This window comes from Amphiura filiformis, chromosome 16 (genome assembly GCF_039555335.1).
Source record: "Amphiura filiformis chromosome 16, Afil_fr2py, whole genome shotgun sequence".
Lineage (NCBI taxonomy): Eukaryota > Metazoa > Echinodermata > Ophiuroidea > Amphilepidida > Amphiuridae > Amphiura > Amphiura filiformis.
In genome coordinates this window covers 60,232,247-60,242,350 of record NC_092643.1, presented here as the reverse complement: position 1 = coordinate 60,242,350, position 10,104 = coordinate 60,232,247, and positions in this window count along the sequence as shown.

The window sequence follows — 10,104 nt, the reverse complement described above, 5'->3', positions numbered from 1 at the left end:
CATTTTATTTTAAAATAACTTAATTAATTCGCAATGTATAGTTTAAGCCTACTATATTATAATAGATAGTGGCCAGCACATTTATAAAGGACTGGTTACTCACTACAATCTTCACTCTTAAACTGTGTTTTTCTGAATGTGCTGATCATGTTGATTGCTAGTCGGAAACTCCTGCGAAGCTATGGACATGGCATCTTACATACTCCATTCTATAACAGTCTGCCTAGTGCCTTGTGTGTTTTCTCTTCAATCATTTTGTTGAATGTAATTTTATGAATCAAATAGTTATGTGTCATTTTATTTATAATAAAGAAGTTATTAAATTAATAAAGTAAGACAATTTATTTATCTATAAGTGCATGTCAAATGGGGTACATTGTTCAATACTATATGCATAAATTATGCCCATATTGTAGCTAGGCCCTAAAAACTTTATTTTGCATCGGATTTTTCCCGTTGAAAAGACAAAACTGATGTTTATGATAGCAACCATTTCATCAATAACATTTTGATTCATTTTTATAAATCAAACGATAAAGGATATGATAGATAACTACTTTCACATCAATATGGTCCATATGATCACAGATTGTTGAGAATCTGTGATATGATCCGGGGATATGATGAAGATTTTGATTCTATAGATCTGTTATCAACATGATATCACGCTGTTCAGTGGTCAAGGAGTAAGGACCCCCGGTCAAGGACACTGATATGACATCATAGGTGATGTCAGATTTTCTTCTGCTGACCATATGATGCTATATATATTAACTATTATTGTTACATTTAGGCCTTTAAACTTTTAAAGTCATAATTAATTAGTTCAAACATAACTTTGGTAATACTCACTCGTTTTCGTTCGTTGAAACGGCAAAACATACTTACTTTTCCTAACAAATCGAATTAAAATATTTAAAAAAATTTAACCACAAAAAGTAAAAAAAAAAATCATTCCAATACCACTAAAATATAATCTCTTGAGTAAACTGACCCCAAACCTGAAACAGGTACCAGCCCCGAATGGGCTGGCGAAAATCTTGTAAAGAGTAAAATCACTCAAATGCGTGTCAATAGGTCTGTCGATATTGCAAAGAAAGGCGGACCTGCTTGTAAAGACTTTTGGAAGATTCTTAAGAGTAATGATAACAGTAAAAATAAGTCTGTCGTTCACTGTATAAAAGCGCCTCAATCGGGTGAAATAATTTATGATAAATTAAAAATGAATCAAACCATTCTCCAATATTGGCGCACTTTAGGCAAGATGTACATGAATATTAATGAAGATGGAAACAACGAGTGTACAAATAGAGTAAATATGGTAAATACAATGGTTAATTCCATTAGATGTAATTCAGATGTTAATGTAAATGATGATACTTGCTTGCATGATGTTGATATTAATATGAATATTGTTTTAGAGGCACTGAGCATTGCAAAGAATAACAAATCTCCAGGTTTAGATGGAATTACAAATGAACTTCTTAAAAATGGTGCAGATTATATGCATAGAAGTATATTAGTAATGTTTAAGAAGTTTATCGATCTTGAAAAAACTCCTAAAGAATGGAATCGCGGGATAATCGTTCCTATTTTCAAGAAGGGTGATCGTAAAGATTTGAATAATTATAGGGGTATTTCACTCACTTCGTGTGTTTCAAAAGTTTTCAATAGGATTATTGCGATGAGCATTTCAAAATTTTTAGAGAATTCAAATGCGCTTTCTGAAGTTCAAGGAGGATTCCGCCCTGACCATAGATGTGATGATCACATATTCGCACTTAAAAGCATTGCCGCATGTCGTTCGGCGGAGGGGAAGAAAATTAGAAAACATTCATGGCATTCTTAGATTTCCGTAAAGCATTTGATACGGTGTGGAGGGAGGGTCTTCTTTTGGCAGCCTGGAACTCGGGGTTAAGGGGACGAATGTGGAGATTAATTGATGCGCTTTATGACAATGTTCAAGCTCAAGTTAAATTTGGTAATATTAAAACTGAATTTTTCGAAGTCTCTGAAGGTGTTAAACAAGCTTAGGCTGTGTATTGTCACCTGTATTATTCTGTATTTTCATACATGAATTTACTAAATTGCTTAAAAAGCATGAAATTGGTGTAAGGATTTATAACGTATGTGTCGGTAGCCTTTTTTGGGCCGACGATGTAGTGTTATTAGCCGACAATGAACACGAGTTGAACAGAATGTTAAGTTTAGCAGCAGCATTTGCTGATGAATGGAAACTAAGCTTTAATTATGACAAATCTAATGTATTAATAATAGGCCAACGTACTGATGCAAATAAGTTGTGGAAATTAGGCGATAAATTCATATCAGAAGTAGACTCTTATAAGTATCTAGGTGTTACCATATCTCGTAATCTCTCAGATCATGGTCACGTTCAAGAGGTAACAAAAAAAGGTAATAGAATTATTGCATATATCAAGTCTGTAATAGATAATTTCGACAATTTTAATCGTGTTTATTATGGTGATATATTATGGAGAACAATAGCGCTCCCATCAATTAATTATGCTAGTGCAGTGTGGATTCCCAGTAGTCAATCCGATATTGATAAGCTTGAAAATCCTCAGCTTCAGATGGCGCGTCACATTCTCAAAGCCCCCCGCAATACACCACGTGCAGCGCTCTATGGCGATTTGGGATGGGTCCCTATTTCCACGATTCAGAATTCTTTCAGAGTAAAATATTTTTCTCGTGTTATTGATTTGGAATCCCATCGCTGGCCAAAATTGCCTTTGAACACGATGATGAGCTTAAACACCGAGCCTAACAAGCTGCGTTACAAATTCCTAAATAGTGTCCAAAATATCTTAAACGAATGTGATTTAGATGACGTCATCGCCTGCGCAAAGGTCGGAAAACCTCCTCGTAATCCACATTGGGTGAATTCGATTAAAGGTAGTATTTATAACATCTTTAATAACAAATGGAAAGAGGACGCTCAAACTAAATCTTCACTCGTTGATTACTTAGCAATTAAAGACGCTCCATATATGGAGACATATCTTTTAGATGCAACTGACTTTCATGGCGCCTCGTTGAAATTCAAAATTCGCTCTAACACTCTCCCGTTAGACAGTAAAATTTGTAAATGGACACCAGACAATGATTGTATTTGTAAATTATGTAATATTGATCGCGAGGATATGAAACACTTCCTTTTCACATGTCACTCACTTAACACAATCAGGGCTGATGAATACAGTAAACTTGAGAAAGAGCTAATTAATTTAAATGGTATAGATATTTGGGAATTATTCATCTCTGGTAACTTAGACGTAAAGTATAATATGACCCTTGGAAGTGTAAAATTGTTTGATAATATAAGTAAGGCAGAAGATTTCTATCACACATTTGATAAATTCTGCAAATCCTTCGTAAAAAGAGCATGGAAGGCAAGATCCGAATTGAGTTTGTACGCTACTGATATTTAATGTATTTATTTATATGTGATGAATTCTGCGTTGCTAGCTAAACTGTATAATTGAATATTTTATATTTTGTTTTATTTTCATGCTTACAACCCATTTCAAGTCAACATGGGTTGAGACAGGCAATTTCTTTTACTTTTGTTATTATATATCTTATAATTTTTCATGTATATTCAATTGTGTTTAAAGTTCGTTTTTATATGTATATTGTTTTTGAACGCACCGCTGGTTAGGCGTGTGCCACTGATATAAAAGTGTATGTTCCAATAAATAAATAAAAAAATAAATTAATGTATTCATTTATGAAGCTCATACAAACATGTATAATATAAGTATATCTGTATGACACTGTAAGTGTATTTTTGTAACAATTGATTAAGTTCTTTCTGTCTTTCTTTCTTTCTTTCTTTCTTTCTTTCTTTCTTTCTTTCTTTCTTTCTTTCTTTCTTTCTTTCTTTCTTTCTTTCTTTCTTTCTTTCTTTCTTTCTTTCTTTCTTTCTTTCTTTCTTTCTTTCTTTCTTTCTTTCTTTCTTCCGTTCTCTTTCTTTAGCTTTCTTTCTCAATTTAGATTATTTTTATGTACCCTTTGCTTGTTAATTGCGTTTTTTTTCTTTGTTATATAATTGTTGATAATTACTAAGCTTTGTTTGTATATTTAATGTCTTGGATGCACCATCAGATAGATGAGTGCCGCTGATGTAAAAGTGAATTCCAAATAAAAACTTGAAAACTTGAAAACACTGTGCGAAATTGACCAAGTTTAACATGTGCGCAAAAACTGCATGGAATAAAAGTTAAATAAATATAAAATATTACAATTCGACATGAAATATAAAATTTATAATAATAATGAAAAATCATCACAATGTTATAAATAGGCCTAATGATAAATAATAATTAATAACTTTTATGTTAAATCATTGACTATTTAGAGCTACCAAGTAATCTACATTTTAACGTGAAGGTCTGAAATGCCATCCCGGCAAACACAAAACGTTTAAAAAAGTTTTATACAGGTTAGGCCTATATTTTGGGGTTTTGGTTTTGGTAAAAACGTTTTAATAACATTAAATGTCGGGTTAAACAAAGGTCATTTTAAAACGTTTTGTATGGAAACACACTACAAAAATAGTTTTTAAATGTTTTCAATATGTTATTGAAAAATATTTTCTGCAAACATTTTTGTCACCACTTAAATACTGATATGTTTGAGAATATTTGCAGTAAGTTATCAAAAAATGTTTTTGAATGTTATGAAAAAGTTTGATTCCCTTTATATTATATACCCTTTATATAACCCGACATTTAAACATTTTCTGGCAACCTTTTGCGAATGATGTCGAAAACTCGAAAACATTTTGTGTTTGCTGGGATAATTGAACATTATTCAAAATTGAATAACACAAAAAATATATAAATAATAACAAAAATACTAATGTAAAACTACAATACTAATAAATACGTACTAGGCCTACTCAAAAGACGCTTTCCTATTTGTATTAACGATATGAGAATTATTAAAGTACTTATAATAGTTTTAACCAAATAAAAAATCACAAAGCGCATTCTCCGGTATAACGTTACGAATTCATATTTTGGCCTATGATAATTTTTTTTTTTAAATTTCTTTAATAAAAGAAATCTTATACCTTATATTCTTATAATATTATCATTATTTTGTTTATATTTTTATTATTCCTTTTTTTTATAAATCATAATCATAAAGAATAAATGAAGTCATGACATCCTGTTGTTGAGTGCTGAATCCAGGTATATCACCTCGTACATGTCGTAAAGCATGTAAAGTATTAAAGCGCGCCGCCGCGGCGCCATGATCTTGATCCTATTTCGATATACATCGATCACTTATCGGAATTCACAAAACTCCTCAATTCACATGATATTGTTGTATTGGTGTAAGAATACATGATGTTTGCACTGGTAGTCTTTTCTGGGCGGATGACGTTGTACTTCTTGCGAACGATGAAAACGAATTAAATAGAATGCTTGACATTGCAGCCCAATTTGCTGAAAGGTATAAATTAAGTTTCAATTATGATAAATCAAATGTACTTATTGTAGGTCAACGTATTGATGAAAGTAAAAAGTGGGAAATTGGGGATAATTTCATTTCTGAGGTAGATGTCTATAACCACAACGAACGCATTCACTTTGTCCACTCCCTTTACCGACATTTAATTGACATTGTTATTCATGAGGATTTACTTTGATCAATACCCCGCGTTAAATAGGTGATTTGTATTGTATTCCATGTATTTGCATGTCTTCTGGAGCGTGTCTGAAGGATGATTTGAACTAACGTGATCGTCGGTCATTGATGGCCTACATCTTTTTCTTCCATTTTGCTCAATTTTCCCGAACTTTGATGACTTTTTTCTCAGAGTTGGCAGTCTTTGGCACTGAAACGAGTTAGCTAGTTACGATTATACTCATATAAACTATTAAATTAAACAGGTTTTATGTACCGGACTCAACCGGAACATTGTCCATTATTTAAGAACATTTTACATCTATTTTTCATCGAAAAAGTCACCAAAATCTTACCTTATTTGCTAAAGCTGAAACTCAGCAAAAAACCGGCCAATTTTGACGACCTTTTCGATGTTTTAAAGGACATTTTCTACACAATACGATCAAGAAAACAGTTTGACTGTAGATCCAAAAACAAAGCTACTATACATGTTTAGAGCATCAGTAAAATTCCAGAATCTTACTTCCGGGTAGCGTTTGTTTGTTCGTGGATGGGTTTGTTATAGTTTTTTCCAGTAATGATTTCGCCAAGCATCGATCGCGGTAAATGGATTATACATGAAAGGAGGTACCATTGATAGCTTTTCTTTTCATGCGTCAATAGATAAGCGGATTAAAACTTGGCCGATCGAAGTCGTTGTGGTTCCTTCTCATCTCTTTCTTCCATGCATGGAAGTAAGAGACATGGAAGCTGGTCGATCCAACACCTATTGAATTATTTACGTAACATTCTATAGAGGGTACGTATCAAGCTATTGTGATAACAATGTAGTCAGCGTGTATTTGATGTGGATCAGACTTGCCGCCTTTATTGCCAGTTCGTTTATTTACAGGTTTATTATTTTGAGCAAAAATCGTGTTTTTCTTGATTATGTTTCAAGTATGTTGTTTTTGTTCGGAAAAAAGTGACAGGGATGTTAGATTTGTAATCCATAATTACAGAAATCCAATCAAAATATCGATTTCTACCCTATACTTACAGATTTTCTTAAACTTCAAAATATTGGAAATCATGCATTTACGTCTAAATCGCTAATTAGCGGTAATAATTGATATGCGCACTTGGCACATGCTTTACATTATAAAATGAATCCCGCATCTATTTATGTGCCCGGGGCTGCCCGAAATTGCTGTTGACCAGAATGTTCCAGAGTCTGGTATTATCTTTACATTTTGCGTAAAATAAATTGTATTTCATTTCATTTTCTGTTTTAAAACTGCTATCTGAAAGTCTAGCATATATATACATTTAATCGGTAAGTTTTCACATAATTACATACTTTTAATAAAATTGTATAAATTAAACTGATAGCATTCTGACCATTACGTAGGGATTTTATAAAATCTGTGTTCGTATAACTAGTCATGCACTGCGGTAATATAACACAGTCCATTGTCAGGACTTATTACACGACCTGGTACTGCTATTGATTTTTAAGCGGGAACTTTGATTTTAGACATGGTACACGTTGACCATGCGTTGACTCAATTGTTCCACTTTCAACTGTACTGCTTTTGTTCAGTATCGCGGCAAGTATGATACTAACTTTGATGTAGTATTTGACCAGCTTCCATGTGTATTACTTCCATGTTCCATGGTGACCATAACCATGTTGATGAGGTGATTAAGAAAGGTAATAGACTTATTGCGTATGTTAAGTCAATTATTGATAATTTTGACGATTTCAATCGCGTCTATTATGGGGATATCCTTTGGCGATCGATTGCGCTTCCAGCTATCAATTATGCAAGTTCTGTTTGGGTAACCGAAAGTATGAAAGACATTGATCGTATTGAGGGTCTGCAATTACAAATGGCGCGTCATATTCTCAAAGCAAGCCGTAACACACCGCGCGTCACATTATATATGGTGAACTCAGAACTAGGTTGGTCTCCGATTGCAAGCATTCAGAACACGTTCCGTGCCAAATATTTTTCTCACGTTCTGGATATGAATATGCATCGTTGGCCTAAACTTATGCTTAACACAATGATGTGCCTTGATCACGATCCGTCTAAACTGCGCTATAAAATGTTGAGTAATTTGAGTAAACTTGGCATGGATAATGTTTTCAAATGCGCGATAAGTTTGTCAGAACAAAGCAATCCTAATTGGGTTCATATGATTAAATCCTGTAACTATGATCTATTCGTTAATGATTGGCTTACTGAAGCAAAACCCAAGACATCTCTCAATGATTATGTTTCATTTAAAGAAAGCCCAGGTCTAGAAAGCTATGTTCTGGACAAAACAGACTTTCATGCTGCTTCTTTGAAATTTAAGCTTCGGTCAAACACGCTTCCATTAGAGGGGAGATTTAGTAAATGGACTCCTGCTCCTGATATAAATGACGGGACATGTAACCTCTGTAACAATGGGATTGAGGATGTAACACATTTCCTTTTCATGTGTACTGCTCTTAATGAAATTAGAATTGATGAGTATAAGAAACTTGAAAACTGTTTGCTTAATAATGCATGTACTGATATTTGAGAATTGTTTATCTCAGGTAGCTTAGATGTAAAACTTCATCTCACATTAGGTAGCACGTCATGTACTTTTAAGGGTGTTACAGATTGTAACAATATTTATGAAATTTTCGATAAGTTTTGCAAATCATATTCGAAACATGCTTGGAAGGTTAGATCAGAAATTAAGTCTATCTAAGTATTTTGTTGCTTTGTTACTCGTTATATAAAATCTTTTACTTGTTGTAAATAAACGTCCCAATGGGCCATTTCTGCTGGCACTGGCCACTGGCACATAATTTAATTGTACGTCACGGTGCGCAATCTCCCACCATTACCGGCCTTCTATGTGAGCATTTGGGCGTTATAGCGACAGCAGTTTTGTTCTATTTTTATAATGTGATGTTGTATTTATGCATGCATGGTGTGCGGGGGAGGGAGGGGGGTGTTTGCAAGGAGCGTATGTGAGTATGCGTGGTTCTTAGGCGTGGATGATTTAAATGCATTATAGTCGTTTATATTGCCATGTTTAATTGGTGTGGTATTTTATAGGGATATAAGGGGGGTGTAGTTTAATCATGTTTATGTAATCACGTTTGTAAATTTTACTTCAGTATAATATTATGTGTTGAACTGTGTAATTTTGTAATTTTGTGTATGAACGCACCGCCGGGTAGGCGTGTGCCGTTGATTCAAAAGCGTATGTTCGAATAAATAAATAAAATAAATAAATATTGGACACAATAGATGAAGTATTTGATTGACAAGGTTACCCCTGCGTCCCCTAGCCGCTTGTGAAATGTGGTATACACACGAGCTAACACGGGCGTATAAAGCACCGAAGAGTAGGCCTAAGTAATCACATAACATTTACCAAACCGTGCCAAATCAATGATTTTAGCTAATGCGCGCTGCATTTCATATTTACCTTGAAACATGCATGATTACTGAGGCCTGAAATGACATATTGAATACCGGTGAGTCAATTCTGTCAAATTGAATAATAACGAGGTTTGCAACTTCTGAGTCTGACATGCTTCGTTCAAAAACACAGTAACATAATATGAAATATTGACGTTGATAATCACATATTTACGAACAAAATAAGAAAGAGTAGGAAGAAGAGAAACCATAACACAAAAAATCAATTAATAGAAAAAAACTGCTTTGTAATTGAGCTAAAAATTCTGAATCATACGCAGATTGCGGTCAAAAATCACGATCATGTTATAACCACGCACGCTGATGCAAGTTGTCTCTGAAAGATCAATACCGTCGGTATTTTTATATTGCGGTACATTTCTGCATTTTTACTGATTTCATTTTGGAGCAGACTTGTACCCGAGTCCAGCTTCCGAGCCGAGCCGAGTCCATTTGTATCCGAGTCCGAGCCAAGTCCGAGTCCTTTTGTGTCCGAGTCAGGACTCACGGAGTCCAAGTCCAGGGGTGCCGAGTCCGAGCCAAATCCGAGTCCAACCGTTTAAGATTCGAGTCCGGACTCGAGTCCGGACTCGGCTTGTAGTACCCGTACTCGTATCCGTACCCGAGTCCCAATTTCCGTACCCGTACCCGTACCCATGGCTCCGGACCCATACCCGTACTCATGCCCTATTTTGGCTTTGGACCCGTACCCGTACTCATGGACTGGGACCCGTACCCGTACCCGTACTCATGGCCTGGGACCCGTACCCGTACTCATGGCCCGGGACCCGTACCCGTATTCATGGCCTGGGACCCGTACCCATACCCATGGCCCAGGACCCGTACCCGTACCCATGGATATGGGTACGGGTACCATACAGTACATGCCTACATGCATGTAAGAAAGTGAGAGTAAATCTACTCTCACTTCTCACATGCCTGTAACTCCACTCATGCACTGAGTACTCTAATCATAGACATAATCAAAACAAAT